This window comes from Pongo abelii, chromosome 2 (genome assembly GCF_028885655.2).
Source record: "Pongo abelii isolate AG06213 chromosome 2, NHGRI_mPonAbe1-v2.0_pri, whole genome shotgun sequence".
NCBI classification, from domain to species: Eukaryota; Metazoa; Chordata; class Mammalia; order Primates; family Hominidae; genus Pongo; species Pongo abelii.
The window spans coordinates 121968430-121984030 of NC_085928.1; the positions used below are offsets into that span (position 1 = coordinate 121968430).

The 15601-nt window shown below is 42.2% G+C and overlaps 1 long non-coding RNA gene across 1 annotated transcript in view; it reads left to right on the forward strand.

The window, feature by feature from the left end:
* Positions 1–15311, forward strand: part of LOC100448518 (uncharacterized) — a 28294-nt gene extending 12983 nt beyond the window's left edge. Inside the window, exons 2-3 of the long non-coding RNA XR_010139221.1 lie at positions 2838–3061; positions 15253–15311. This is a non-coding gene — a long non-coding RNA (uncharacterized LOC100448518). The remainder of the gene's footprint in view (positions 1–2837; positions 3062–15252) is intronic.
* Positions 15312–15601: the final 290 nt, after the last annotated feature.

The window sequence follows — 15601 nt, forward strand, 5'->3', positions numbered from 1 at the left end:
AAGGTGCACAAAGATACTTAGTGTTAATCTACTTTTGGTTTGTGAGATTATCAACAAATCTTGGCCAGGCGCGGTGGCTCACACCTGTAATCCCAGCACTTTGGGAAGCTGAGGCAGAAGATGGATCACTTCAGGTCAGGAGTTCAAGACCAGCCTGGCCAACATGATGAAACCCTGTCTCTATTAAAAATAGAAAAATTAGCTGGGTGTGGTGGTGTGCGCCTGTAATCCCAGCTACTTGGAGGCTGAGGCACGAGAATCGCTTGAACCAGGGAGGAGGAGGTTGTTGCAGTGAGCCGAGATTGCGCCACTGCACTCCAGCCTGGAGGACAAAAGCAAGACTCCATCTCAAAACAAAACAAAACAAATCTTGTTCTCTGGTCATAAACCTCAGATTTATCTGTAGATAGTAATTTGTATACACACTGCAGAAACTATATAAGCCTCTGACTTTATTCAGAATTTGGCAAATAAAAGACAGTGGTTGAAGTTAGCTATGTGGAGAAGTCACCAAACAAAACTGTCACCCTGACTCCAGGTCAGAAGGAGGCTGGCTAATGGATAAAATTAGAAAATGAAAAGCAATAGGTCAATAGAAAGAGTCACGGCCCACAGAGAAATACATTTTAATAGGCGGTAATGCAATTGAATTCCTTCTCTCTCTGTGGAATAAGCCAATTTTACGTCGGCTTGTAAATTCATTTCAGCATTACTGACTGCTTATGTATCTTGTTCTCTGATCATAAACCTCAGATTCATCTGTAGATAGTAATTTGTATACACACTGCAGAAATTCAGTGTGTTTCTACAGTATGTTTTTCCAGCTGAGGTGAGGCGAGAGGATGGTTTGAGGCCAGGAGTTCGAGGTCAGCCAGAGCAACATAGTCAAACCCTGTCCCTACAAAAAATTTAAAAATTAGCCTGGCATGGTGGTACATTCCTGTAGTCCCAGTACTTCAAAGGCTGAGATGGGAGGATCACTTGAACCCAGGGAGTTGAGGCTGCAGTGAGCTGTGATGATGCCCCAGTGCACTCCAGCCTGGGTAACAGAGTGAGACCCTGTCTCAAAAACAAAATACAAAAAAAACAAAAACCCAGCAAAACTTTCCAAGTTAGGATGAGAAGGGGAAACAGTTATGGATCAGTTCCTGCCCCTGTTGATCAGAAGTTGCTCCATGCAAGTGCTGAATTGGTTTAGAGAGGGTCAGGGCAGGAGATGAAAAGCTTGGTGAGATATTGGTTGAAGCCTGTAAGTGGTCACTGTAGCAGTGGGTTAAACAAAAAGAGTCCAAGACAGTAGTGTGGGAGTGTGTGAGTAAATGCTTAACGACCAGCTTCCAAAGATTGGGAGGAAGCCCTGATCTGTAGCATTTGCCAATTTCCTTCACATGCATATTCCCACTGTGGTCGATTTCAAGCTGCCAATGTGATGTCATTGAATAGAAGCAGTAAGATGTGCACAATGGGCTCTTATAAGCTGGTGGAAGCCAGCTCCAGCTCACCTCTGGAAGAGGATTTAAAGTGGTGCCCAAGACTTTTCCAATATCCTGTAATACACTATCATTCAGGATTCTATGGTTGTAATGCAAATTGGAATTTATTGACTCATGATTAAAAGGTGCAGGGGTGGAGCTGACCAGACTCAGTTGCTCAGATAATGTAGTTGAGAATTCCTCTTCATTGTTTACCTTTGCCTTTTTCCCTGTTGGCTTCATTCTCAGGCAATCTCTTTCCTCATAGTGGCAACATGAACCCCCACAAACCTCAGGTTCACATGCTAGCAGAAGGCATCTTCAGCAGAGAACTGCTCTTTCTCATTAGTTCCAGGACTCAAAGCAGACAGCCTAGAGTTTCTCTAGATTTGACTATATATTGATTACATACATATACATATACACGTACATGCATATTTGAACCCTTCTATCTGCATAGATATAATGTTGTGCATTCTATATGCTTTTCTCCACAGGTCTTTTTTTGTGTGTAACAATTTATCTGGCTGGGCACGGTGGCTCAAGCCTCTATAATCCTAGCACTTTGGGAGACTGAGGTGGGTGGATCACCTGAGGTCAGGAGTTTGAGACCAGCCTGCCCAACGTGGTAAAACCCTATCTCTACAAAAAATACAAAAATTAGCCAGGCGTGGTGGCAGGTGCCTATAATCCCAGCTACTGGGAAGGCTGAGGCAGGAGAACGGCTTGAACTTGTGGGGGCGGAGGTTGCAGTTAGCCGAGATCGCACTGCTTCACTCCAGCCTGGGCAAAAGAGTAAAACTCCATCTCAAAAAAACAAAACAAAAGAGTTTATCTTAGGCATCATTTCATAGCCCTTAGAAAAATCTTCAACTCTTCCTTATTCCTTTTTATAGCTGCGTAGCATTCTATTGTGTAGATGTATCATGTCTTATGTTATAGACATTGTATGGTTTTCACAATCTTTTGTGCTGCAATGAGTAGCTATGTGCATATACCTTTTCATATTTTCATCAGGGTATTCTAAGATAGAGTCCGAGAGATAAGATTCCTGGGTTAAAAAAATGAATTCATATGTAACTGTGCTAGATACAGACAGATTCCTCCATATAGGCTTTACTAGTTTGCATTTCCCCAGCAACGTTTGAGTGTCTGTTTCTGCACAAACTTGCCAAGAGAGTTTGCTGTCGAACTTTCAGATTTTGTCAGTGTGGGAGATGAGAAATTGTCAGAATCAGTTTAAATTTCGGTTACTATAAACAAGGTTGTGCATCTTTTCATATGGTTAAAGGACATTGCATTTTTTTTCTTGTGAAGTGTCTTTTAAAATCTCTAGTCCATTTTTCTTCTCTCTACATTTCCTAGATCTGCCCATTGAAAAGGTCTAGAAACAGTGATAAACCAAAGAGAAATGAGCACCCTAAGCACCCAGAGGATGGTTTTCAAAGACCATTTCACACCGGGAAACTCAAGACTCTTTGGGGAAAATGGCTGCTTCCAAGTCTGGGATAGAAAATGAAAGATAAGATAAGAGCAAGATAAGCCTGGAGCATCTCGTCAAAGCAGCTTTCAAGGAAGCTATCAAAGAGGTTGGTGTCAAAAGTATTCAGAAATCAACTTAAAGAGGTTGCACTGGTCAAATGTGAGATAATCTGAGTGTTAAAAAATGCAGTGGATGGTTCCATCCTGGCTAACACGGTGAAACCCCATCTCTATTTAAAAAAAATACAAAAAATTAGCCGGGTGTGGTGGCGGGCGCCTGTAGTCCCAGCTGTTCAGGAGGCTGAGGCAGGAGAATGGCATGAACCTGGGAGGCGGACCTTGCAGTGAGCCGAGATAGCGCCACTGCAGTCCAGCCCGGGCAACAGAGCGAGACTCTGTCTCAAAAAAAAAAAAAAAAAGAAAGAAAAGAAAAGAAAAAAAATTCAGTGGATTGAAACACATAAAATAAATGTAAATTCATGAGCTTGTAGTGCTGCTCAAACAAATTATTTAGTCACTGTTGCAGGATGGTAGAAAATAACTCATTTGGAAAGCTTGAAAATAAAAGTAGAGAATCAGGTATGTATGCTGCCTTTCCAGTGCCACTATTTGGTACAGTACCTCTATGTCACCAAATAGTAGATGAGGGGAAGTGGAAGTGTTCTTTATGGAAGTAGTCCAGCTGATACACAAAGAAGAAATGAAAAAATTAGAATATAACTACATGTAAATCTTTAATGGAGTAATTGATCTATTATTGGTCATCAATAGCTGATCATGAGAGATAAAGTTGTTATGTGCCTCCTAATTGAAGAACACAATATGAAGCAGTCTTGCAAAAAATCAATCAATCAAGCAAGCAAACAGACAAAACAAAACAAAACAAAACAAAAGAAAGTTGACTAAGCCTCTAGATCCAACTACAGAAAATTCGGAAGGCAGAAGAACATGTTAAATAAACCAGAAGAAATGCAATCAGCAAAATTGAGTCAGCACTTTCTAATAGAATTTTCTACAATGATGAAAGTATACAATATTTGCACTGTCCAGTAGCCATTAGTCAATACATTGTACAGATGTATCTGTAAGCCAGGTGTGAGCTTTTTGGCAAAGCTGGTCATAGGAGAGTCTACACAAGACCATGGATGTGGATTGATGGAGGGGCAGCAATGCAGCAAGAGTAGGTGTCAAAGGAGGAGCAGATATTGAACAAGTCAGAGCCATGTGCCTATCTGACTTACTTACGTGTTCTAGGCATGCTTCATTCCGTATCATGTATACCACCACCGTCTGATGATGGATTGCTGCACATGCGTCACCTCATGGCTTGGCAGGTGTATTAGTCTGTTCTCACACTGCTATAAAGACATACCTGAGGCCAGGTATGGTGGCTTATGCCTGTAATCCCAGCACTTTGGGAGGCTGAGGCAGGTGAATCACTTAAGGTCAGGAGTTCAAGACCAGCCTGGGCAACATGGCGAAACCCCATCTCTACTAAAATACAAAAATTAGCCAGGCATGGTGGCAGGTGCCTGTAGTCCCAGCTACTTGGGAGGCCGAAGCAGGAGAATTGCTTGAACCTGGTAAGTGGAGGTTGCAGTGAGCTGAGATTGCACCATAGCACTCCAGCCTGGGCGACAGAGCAAAATTCTGTCTCAAAGAAAAGATGGCTGGGTGTGGTGGCTCACGCCTGAAATCCCAACACTTTGGGAGGCCAAGGCAGGTGGATCACCTGAGGCCAGGAGTTCAAGACCAGCCTGGCCAACATGGTGAAACCCCTTCTCAACTAAAAATACAAAAAAGTTAGCTGAGCGTTGTGGCGGGTACCTGTAATCTCAGCTACTTTGGGAGGCTGAGGCAGGAGAATCGCTTGAACCCAGGAGGCAGATGTTGCAGTGAGCTGAGATTGCGCCATTGCACTTCAGCCTGGGTGACAAGAGAAAAACTCTGTCTCAAAAAAAAAAAAAAAAAAGGACATACCTGAGTATCTGAGACTGGGTAATTTATAAAGAAAAGAGGTTTAATCATTTAACCAACTCACAGTTCTGTAAGCTGTACAGGCTTCTGCTTTTGGAGAGGCCTCAGGAAACCTACAATCACGGCAGAAGGCAAAGGGGAAGCAGGCACATGTTCGCATGGCTGGCAGGAGAGAGAGGAGAGAGAGAGAGAAAAGGGGGAGGTGCTATACACTTCCTTTTTTTTTGAAGTGGAGTCTCGCTTTGTCACCCAGGCTGCAGTGCAGTGGTGCAATCTCAGCTCACTGCAACCTCTGCCTCCCAGGTTCAAGTAATTCTCCTGTCTCAGCTTCCCGAGTAGCTGGGACTATAGGTGTGGGCCACCATGCCCGGCTAATTTTTGTATTCTTAGTAGAGACGGGGTTTCACCATATTGGTCAGGCTGGTCTCGAACTCCTGACCTCAGGTGATCCACCTGCCTCGGCCCCCTCAAAGTGCCGGGATTACAGGCATGAGCTACCATGCCCAGCCAAAATCAACTCAAAATTACTTAAAGACTTTTTTTTTTTTTTTTTTGAGATGAAGTTTCGCTCTTGTTGCCCAGGCTGGAGTGCAGTGGCACGATTTGAGCTCACTGCAACCTCCCCTTCCTGGGTTCAAGCGATTCTTCTGCCTCAGCCTCCTGAGTAGTTGGTATTACAGACATGCACCACCACGCCTGGCTAATTTTATACTTTTAGTAGAGACAGGGTTTCACCATGTTGGTTAGGCTGGTCTTGACCTCCTGACCTCAGGTGACCCACCTGCCTTGGCCTCCCAAAGTGCTGGGATTACAGGAGTGAGCCACTGCATCTGGTGAGGTGCTATACACTTTCAAACAACCAGATCTCATGAGAACTCTACCACGAGAACGGCAAGGGGTAAGTCCACCCCCATGATGCAGTCATCTCCCATTGGGCTCCTCCTCCAACACTGGCAACTACAATTGGAAAGGAGATTTTGGACAGAGCCAAATCATATCAGCAGGTCAGAGAGCTCCTTGTTCATAGAGTTACAGTCATGCGTCACCTAACGACAGTGATAAGTTCTGAGATATATATCGTTAGGTGATTTCACCATTGTGTGAACATCATAGAGTGTGCTTACTCAAAACTAGGTGGTATAGCCTACTACATACCTAGGCTATATGGTATAGCCTATTGCTCCTAGACTACAACCTGTACAGCATGTTACTGTGCTGAATGCTGTAGGCAATTCTAACACAATGGTAAGTATTTGGATACCTAAACACAGAAAAGGTACAGTAAAGATACAGTATAAAAGATGAAACATAGTACACCTGTACAGGGCACTTAAGAATGGTGCTTGCAGGACTAGAAGTTGCTCTGGTTGAGTTAGTGAGTGAATGCGAAAGCCTAGGCCATTACTGTACACTACTGTAGACTTTATTTAATTAATTAATTTATTTATTTGAGACAGAGTTTTGCTCTTGTCGTCCAGGCTGGAGTGCAGTGGCACAATCTCGGCTCCCAGATTCAAGCGATTCTCTTGCCTCAGCCTCCCGAGTAGCTGGGATTACAGGCATCCGCCATCATGCCCGGCTAATTTTTTGTATTTTTAGTAGAGATGGGGTTTCGCCATGTTGGGCAGGCTGGTCTCGAACTCCTGACCTCAAGTGATCCACCCTCCTCGGCCTCCCAAAGTGCTGGGATTACAGGCGTGAGCCACTGCGCCCAGCCACTATTGTAGGCTTTATAAACACTATATACTTAGGCTATGCTAAATGTATAAAAAATATTTTTTCTTCAATAATATTTTTACCTTATAAAGTTTAAGAAAACTTTTTGACTCTTGTAATAACACTTAGCTTAAAATACAAACACATAGTGCAGCTGTACAAAAATATTCTTTCTTTATATCCTTATTGTATAAGCTTTTTTCTATTTTAAAATTTTTGGGCTGAGCACAGTGGGCAGTGGTGTGTGCCTGTAATCTCAGCACTTTGGGAGGCCAACCTGGGTGGATCTCTTGAGCTCAGGAGTTTGAGACCAGCCTGGGCAACACGGTGAAACCTCGTCTCTATGAAAAATATAAACAGCTGGGCATGATGGTGTGTGTCTGTAGTCCCTGCTACTCAGGAGGTTGAGGTGAAATGACAGCTTGAGACCAGGAGGTTGAGCCTGCAGTGAGCTGTGATTGCGCCACTGAACTCCAGCCTAGGCGACAGAGTGAGGCTGTATCCAAAAAAAAAAAAGAAAAAGTATTTTGTTTTTTATTTTTAAAAATTTTGTTAAAAGCTAAGACACAAACACAAGGCTGGGCACAGTGGCTCATGCCTGTAATCCCAGCACTTTGGGAGGCTGAGGATCACTTGAGCTCAGGAGACCCACCCGCCTCCACCACCACAAAGTGCCGGGATTACAGGCATGAGCCACCATGCTCAGCCAAAATCAACTCAAAATTACTTAAAGATTTTTTTTTTTTTTTTTTTTTTTTTGAGATGAAGTTTCGTTCTTGTTGCCCAGGCTGGAGAACAGTGGCATGATTTCAGCTCATTGCAACCTCCCCTTCCTGGGTTCAAGCGATTCTCCTGCCTCAGCCTCCTGAGTAGCTGGGATTACAGACATGCACCACCACACCTGGGCAAAATGGTGAAACCCCATCCCTACTACAAATACAAAAAATTAGCTGGGCATGGTGGTGCATGCCTGTGGTCCTAGCTACTCAGGAGGCTGAGGTGGGAGGATCGCTTGAGCCTGGAAGGTAGAGGTTGCAGTGAGCTGAGATTGTGCTACTGCACTCCAGCCTGGGCAACAGAGCCAGACCCCACCTCAAAAAAATTAAAAAAAAACCAAAAACCAAAAACTAAGACACAAACACAAATATTCTCCTAGGTCTACATAGGGTCTGGGTCATCAATGTCATTATTTTCTACCTCAATATTTTCTCCCACTGGAAGGTCTCCAGAGGCAATAACGTGCATAGAGCTCTCATCTCCTATGATAACAATGCCTTCTTCTGGAATTCCTCCCGGAGGACCTGCCTCAGGTGGTTTTACAGTTAACTACTTTTTCTTTTCTAATGAGTACAAAGAGTAGACACCATGATTAAAAATATAGTATAGTAAATACATAAACCAGTAACAAGTCATTTATTATCATTATGAAGTATTATGTGCTTACCTAATTGTATGTGCTACACTTTTGCACAACTGGCAGTGCAGGTTTGTTTACATCGGCATCACCATAAATGCACAAGTAATGTATTGTGCTACAATGTTATAACAGCTACAATGTCACTAGGTGATAGGAATTCATTTTTAGATTTTTTTTAATTTTTACTTTGGTAGAGATGGGGTCTTACCGTGTTGTCCAGGCTGTTCTCAAACTCCTGGCCTCAAGTGATCCCCCTGTCTTGGCCTCCCAAAGTGCTGGGATTACAAGCATGAGCCACTATGCTGAACCTTGCAATAGGAATTTTTAAGCTCCATTATAATCTTATGGGACCATTGTTGTACATGTGGTTCATGATTGATTGAAACATCATGATAAAGCACATGGCTATGCTTGACTTCCCATAGTCAAACATTCAGTCTCTAGCAGGGCTTAGTAGTAAATCAGAAACTGCTTCTCAAAAGGAGAATAGTTAACAGCAAAAGAGGGTGTGACTTTGCTCCAGAATTGTACATATGTGTGCTAAGATTCTCCTCCTGGGGCTCACCAGTGGCTTTGTCTAGTGCCTTAAAAAAATTTTTTTTTTGGCTGGGCACAGTGGCTCACGCCTGTAATCCCAGCACTTTGGGAGGCCGAGGCGGGTGGATCAAGAGATCAGGAGATCGAGACCATCCTGGCTAACACTGTGAAATACTGTCTCTACTAAAAATACAAAAAATTAGCCGGGCGAGGTGGCGGGCACCTGTAGTCCCAGCTACTGGGGAGGCTGAGGCAGGAGAATGGCGTGAACCCAGGAGGTGGAGCTTGTAGTGAGCCGAGATCATGCCACTGCACTCCAGCTTGGGCGATAGAGCGAGACTCCGTCTCAAAAAATAAATAAATAAAAATAAATAAATACAAAATAAATTTTCTTTTTTTTTTAACCAAAGAACATTCAAAGTGTTATGTGTCCAAAAGCCCAAGTGGCATAGTGGCTTCTACCACAGCCGGGATTTGCTGCAGAGTCTTTTATTGCTTTGGGACATCACTCAAAATTGGTTCCTTTATGCTAAGTGGGTTGGAGCAGCACACCCAAAAATATAGTATGTTTGCTTTCAAAATCCCAAGAAGCTAAAACTGTAAAATCCTTAGAAGACAATAGGCATAAAACTTTGTGACCTCGGATCATGCAATAGTTTCTTATCTATAATACTTAAAGTACAGCCAGCAACCAAAGAAAAAATAGATAAAATGAACTTTATCAAAATTAAAAACTATTGAACATCAAAGGACACTCTCAAAAAAAATGAAAAGACAACCTACAGAATGGGAGAAAATATTTGGAATATCATATATCTGATAGGGTCTAGTATCTAGAATATACTTAAAAACTCTTACAACTCTGCAATAAAAAGCCCAATTTAAAAATTGACAAAGGATCTAAACAGACATTTCCCTAAAGACATACAAATTGACAAAAAGCACATGAAAAGATCTTTAACACCATTAATTGTTAGAGAAATGCAAATCAAAATCACAAAGAGATACTGCTTCATACTCACTAGAATGGCTATAATAAAAAAGATGGACAATAACAAGTGTTGGCAAAGATATGGAGAAATTGGAACCCTTACATATTTCCTGGTTGAAATGTAAAACAGTACAACCACTTTTGCTAGCAGCTTGGAAGTTCATCAAAAACTTAAACATAGAGTTACCATGTGACCTAGCAATTCTACTCGTAAGTATATACCCAGGAGCATTGAAAACATATGTTTGAGGCTGGGTGTGGTGACTCACACCTGTAATCCCAGCACTTTGGGATGCTGAGGCAGGCGGATCACTTGAGGCCAGGAGTTCAAGATTAGCCTGGCCAACATGGTGAAACCATCTCTACTAAAAATGCAAAAAATTAGCCGGGCATGGTGGCGCATGCCTGTAATCCCAGCTACTTGGGAGGCTGAGGCAGGAGAATCACTTGAACCTGGGAGGTAGAGGTTGCAGTGAGCCAAGATTGCACCACTGCACTCCAACCTGGGCGACAGAGTGAGGCTGTCTCAAAAAAAAAAAAAAAAAAAGTCCCCCAAGTACTTATACATAAATATTCATAGCAGCATTATTCATAATAGCCAAAAGGTGAAAACAACCTAAATGTTCATCAGCTAATGACAGATACACAAAATGTGGTCTATCCATACAATGTAATGATATTCAGCCATAAAAAGGAATGAAGTACTGATACACATGACAACACGGATTAGCCTTTAAAACATGTTAAGTGAAAGAAGCCAGCCTCCAAAGCCACATATTGTGATTCTGTTTATAAGAAACGTCCAGAATAGGCAAATCCATAGACATAGAAAGATCAGTGATGGCCAGGGGCTGGAGGGAGGACTGTTAATAGGAATGGGCTTTTCTGGGGGGTGATGAAAATGTTCTGGAATTTGATAGTGGTGATGACTGCACAACTCTGCAAACATACTGAAACCCATTAAATTGTACTTTGTTCTTCTTTAATCTGAAAATAGTTCTTCAGTTTTTCTTTGTTGTTCATGACACTGACACCTTCGAAGAACACAGGCTGGTTTTGTACAATATTCCTTGATTTGAATTTATCTGAAATTTCTTCATGATTAGATTCAGGTTATGCATTTTTGAGCAGAAATGATGTGCCATTCTTAGTGTATCATTTTAGTGTATAATTTCTGGAGACACATAATATCAGTTTTCCTGATGTCAGTTTGTCCCAATATTGATGATGTTAACTTGGATTATTTGATGAAGCTTGTTCAGGTCTTGCCACTGCCATGTTACTATTTTTCTTCTGACAATTAACATGTAATTTGTGGGAAGATACTTTGATACTATTAAAATGACTTATTCTTCATCAAACTTTAACTCATTCATGATTTTTCTCAATCCTCTATGGTTTAAAATGACTTGTTCTACTCAGACTAGAGACTGTTTAAATGTATTTGTGTTTTACTCCTAAATTAACACTGCTAGCTTTACACAAGAATGTTTTTCAAGAAAATTCCTGATACTCTGAATATCCTAATCAAAAGGGAAGCATCCAGGCTAAGAAAAAGTTTGCTACAGATAATTAAAAAACAGTAGGGGCCAGGCACCGTGGCTCATGCCTGTAATCTCAACATTTTGGGAGGCCAAGGTGGGTGGATGATCTGAGGTTGGGAGTTCGAGACAAGCCTGGCCAAAACGGCAAAACCCTGTCTCTACTAAAAGTACAAAAATTAGCCAGGTGTGGTGGCAGGCACCTGTAATCTCAGCTACTCGGGAGGCTGAGGCAGGAGAATTGTTTGAACCCGGGAGGTGGAGGTTGCAGTGAGCTGAGATCCCGCCACTGCACTCCAGCCTGGGCGACAGAGCAAGACTGTCTTAAAACAAACAAACCAGTAGGGTGCCTTCTCTTTTCTGTTCTCTTTTGTTTTCAAATGTAAACTCTATGTCTAGACATGGAAATAAACACACCATTGTTCAGTATAATTATATCCATTGTTTATGGGGCTGAATCAGTCTGGTGGGGGAGGACTGACTAATGAGGAGGTTACCAGAATTTTCTCCTTCCCACTCAAACACAGATTGGAACAAATACAGGTTTGGAGATGTAAAATAATGTTTTCAATGCTTTTATTAAGATTATCATTTGATTTTTTTTTATTGTAGTCCGGGTGATGGTGCGTGCAGATTTATAGAAAAGCTAGTGGTTTAGGAGACATTCTGGAAATAAAATACTACAGAAGGAAGCGATTGGGCTCCTTTGATTGATATTTTAGCAGCATTGCTTCCTGGCTACATGTGACCCTAACTTAAGCATTGCAAGCCTCAGTTTCCTCATCTGAAACATGGCAGGGGGGTAACAGCAGTACTCAACTCATTGTTTAGCAGATTAAATGAGACATGTCAGACACTTGCTGCGGAATTGGCATCTAGTAAGTACTCTGTAATGTTTGTTACTATTGTCCTTATCATTGAGCAGTCTTTTTTTTTTTTTTTTTTTTTGAGACAGAGCCTCACTCTGTCACCCAGTTTGGAGTGCAGTGTCTTGATCTTGGCTCACTGTAACCTCTGCCCCCTGTGCTCAAGCGATCCTCCCATCTTAGCCTCCTGAGAAGCTGGGACAACAGGTGTGCACCACCATGCCTAACTATTTTTTTTTTATTATACTTTAAGTTCTAGGGTACATGTGCACAATGTGCAGGTTTGTTACATATGTATACATGTGCCATGTTGGTGTGCTGCACCCATTAACTCGTCATTTACATTAGGTATATCTCCTAATGCTATATCTCCCTCCTCCACCCACACCACAACAGGCCCTGGTGTGTGATGTTCCCCACCCTGTGTCCATTGTTCAATTCCCACCTATGAGTGAGAACATGCGGTGCTGGTTTTCTGTCCTTGCAATAGTTTGCTCAGAATGATGGTTTCCAGCTTCATCCGTGTCCCAACAAAGGACATGAACTCATCCTTTTTTATGCATGCCTGACTATTTTTTCGTATTTTTAGTAGAGATGGTGTCTCCCTATGATGCCCAGGCTGTTCTTGATCTCCTGAGGTCAAGCGATCCACCCACCTCGGCCTCTGAAATTGCTGGGATGATAGGCATGAGTCACCACGCCCGGCCTACATTGAGCAGTTTTAACTGGGCTGGGGTTATTGCAGTGACAACATTTTTAGAAGGAAGATTATTGACATTGCAAGGCTGAGTGCACAAGCTTAAAATCTTACCACTGCCTATTAATTCTACCAATGTAGCCTCATTCATTTTGGGCCGTGAAGGAATTTGTAGCTCCAGATGTTACCAATTAAAAAGCAAAAGGCCTGAGGACATGATCACCCTCCTGAGCTGCCTTAGAGAGCGGGGTCCTGGAAGGGACAGGAGCAGAGGCAGGAGAACACCAGCTCTAGAAGAATAGTTAAGGGAGTGGCCATAGCACCCAAGCCCTGGGCTTAAATCTCACCTCCAGGAACAAGTGTTGTGAGCTTTCATTATTTGTATCACTCTGATACTTTAGTATCCCCATTTGTAAAAAGAGGAGCATTATTAATTACTAGTTTTTTTGTTTTTTATTTTGAGACAGAGTCTCGCTCTGTCACCAGGCTGGAGTGCAGTGGTGTGATCTTGGCTCACTGCAGGCTCCGCCTCCTGGGTTCAAGTGATTCTGCTGCCTCAGCCTCTCGAGTAGCTGGGACTACAGGCGTGCACAACCATGCCCAGCTAATTTTTGTATTTTTAGTAGAGATGGGGTTTCACCATGTTGGCCAGGATGGTCTCGATCTCCTGACCTTGTGATCCACCCCCCTTGGCCTCCCAAAGTGCTGGGATTACAGGCATGAGCCACTGTGCCAGGCCAATTACTCCTTATTAACAAGAGAAAAGCAAACAGAAGTTTAATAGCAGTATATATCCTGTACATATGAGAGATACCCAGAGAAATAAGTAAATCTCCTAGAGTAGATCTCAAAAAGTTGTCTTAGAGTTCAGGCTTAAACACCATGTTTCCTGAAACAAAGGAAGAAGGGTATGGGGAAAGCCTGGTTAGGGAGAGATGATCAAGAAAAGCATCTTCATAAGGGCAAGTTTTTTTTTTATTATACTTTAAGTTTTAGGGTACATGTGCACAACGTGCAGGTTAGTTACATATGTATACATGTGTCATGTTAGTGTGCTGCACCCATTAACTCATCATTTACATTAAGTATATCTCCTAATGCTATCCGTTTCCCCTCCCCCCACCCCACAACAGGCCTGGTGTGTGATGTTCCCCTTCCTGTGTCCATGTGTTCTCATTGTTCAATTCCCACCTATGAGTGAGAACATGCGGTGTTTGGTTTTTTTGTCCTTGCCATACTTTGCTGAGAATGATGGTTTCCAGCTTCATCCATGTCCCTACAAAGGACATGAACTCATCCTTTTTTATGGCTGCATAGTATTCCATGGTGTATATGTGCCACATTTTCTTAATCCAGTCTATCATTGTTGGGCATTTGGCTTGGTTCCAAGTCTTTGCTATTGTGAATAGTGCTGCAATAAACATACGTGTGCATGTGCCTTTATAGCAGCATGATTTATAATCCTTCGGGTATATACCCAGTAATGGGATTGCTGGGTCAAATGGTATTTCCAGTTCTAGATAATAAGGGCAAGCTTTGTTATGACTTTTTCTTTTCTTTTTAAGACAGGCTGTCACTCTGTTGCCCGTGCTGGAGTGAAGTGGCTCGATTTCAGCTCACTGCAGCCTTTACCTCCTAGGCTCAGGTGATCCTCCCACCTCAGCCATCCAAGTATCTGGGACTACAGGCATGCGCCACCATGCCCAGCTAATTTTTGTAGAAATGGGGTTTTGCCATGTTGCCCAGGCAGGTAGCAAATTCCTGGGCTCAAGCCATTTGCCCATCTCAGCCTCCCAAAGTGCTGGGATTACAGGCGTGAGCCACCACATCCTGCCTGTTATGACATTTTAAGTCAATTATTTCTCCACTGATAAGAGTCTCTAGTGATTTAGTTATCCTTCTCTTTCTGGTGCAGAGAGAAAGACACTTTTAAAAATGGAGATTTCCTTCATAAATGTCAGTTTGTCTTACAAAAGGGTAACTTTTCTGAGCTTCTCCTGTGTCTGTAGTTTCTCAAAAATAATCCTTATGCCAAAGGGGCACATCTGGGATAGCATATTCTGGTCTTCTACCATCATATTTTAGGGTGGCATGTCCTAGGCCCCATCAATAGTATTTTCTATGTGTTGCACTGTGGGGAATTTAACAAAGGCAATGGGTTCTGGCATTGTTAACCCCTCAATAATTAGATGCATACAAGTTTTGCTTCCTACCCAAAGAGGACAGCTGGAGTTGATCGCATATGTGGACAACACGGAACTGGATTTTTACCAAGGGTTTACTTACTCAGCGCCAGGCACTGTTCTAAATACTTAACATGCATTAACTCATTGAATTTTTTTTTCTAGCAGACAGGTGTCTCCCCATCACCCAGGCTGGAATGCAGTGGCATGATCACAGTTCACTGCAGCCTCTAACTCCTGGGCTCAAGCAATCCTCCTGCCTCAGCCTCCAGAGTCACTAGGATTACAGGTGTAAGCCACTCCGTCCAGCTTAACTCATTGAATCTTAACCATAAGCCTATGACATAGGTTATATTAAATATCTGTTTTACAGATAAGAAATCTCAGGCACAGAGAGGACACAGTAAGAGGTGGAGCCAATTCAAACTCAGGCAAGTTTATACTTTTAATAAATAGGCTGCCTTTTAACATCTAGAAATATATGGGTGGAGCACACCAACATGACACATGTATACATATGTAACAAACCTGTAAAAAAAATAAATAAATAAAAATAAAAATTAAAATTAAAATTAAAACAAAAACAAAAACAAAAACAAACCTGCACGTTGTGCACATGTACCCTAGAACTTAAAGTATAATAATAATAGTAATAATAATAATAAAACATCTAGAAAACAGGAGTAGAACCTAAGAAGAGTCAGATCCTCCTAGCTGGTCAT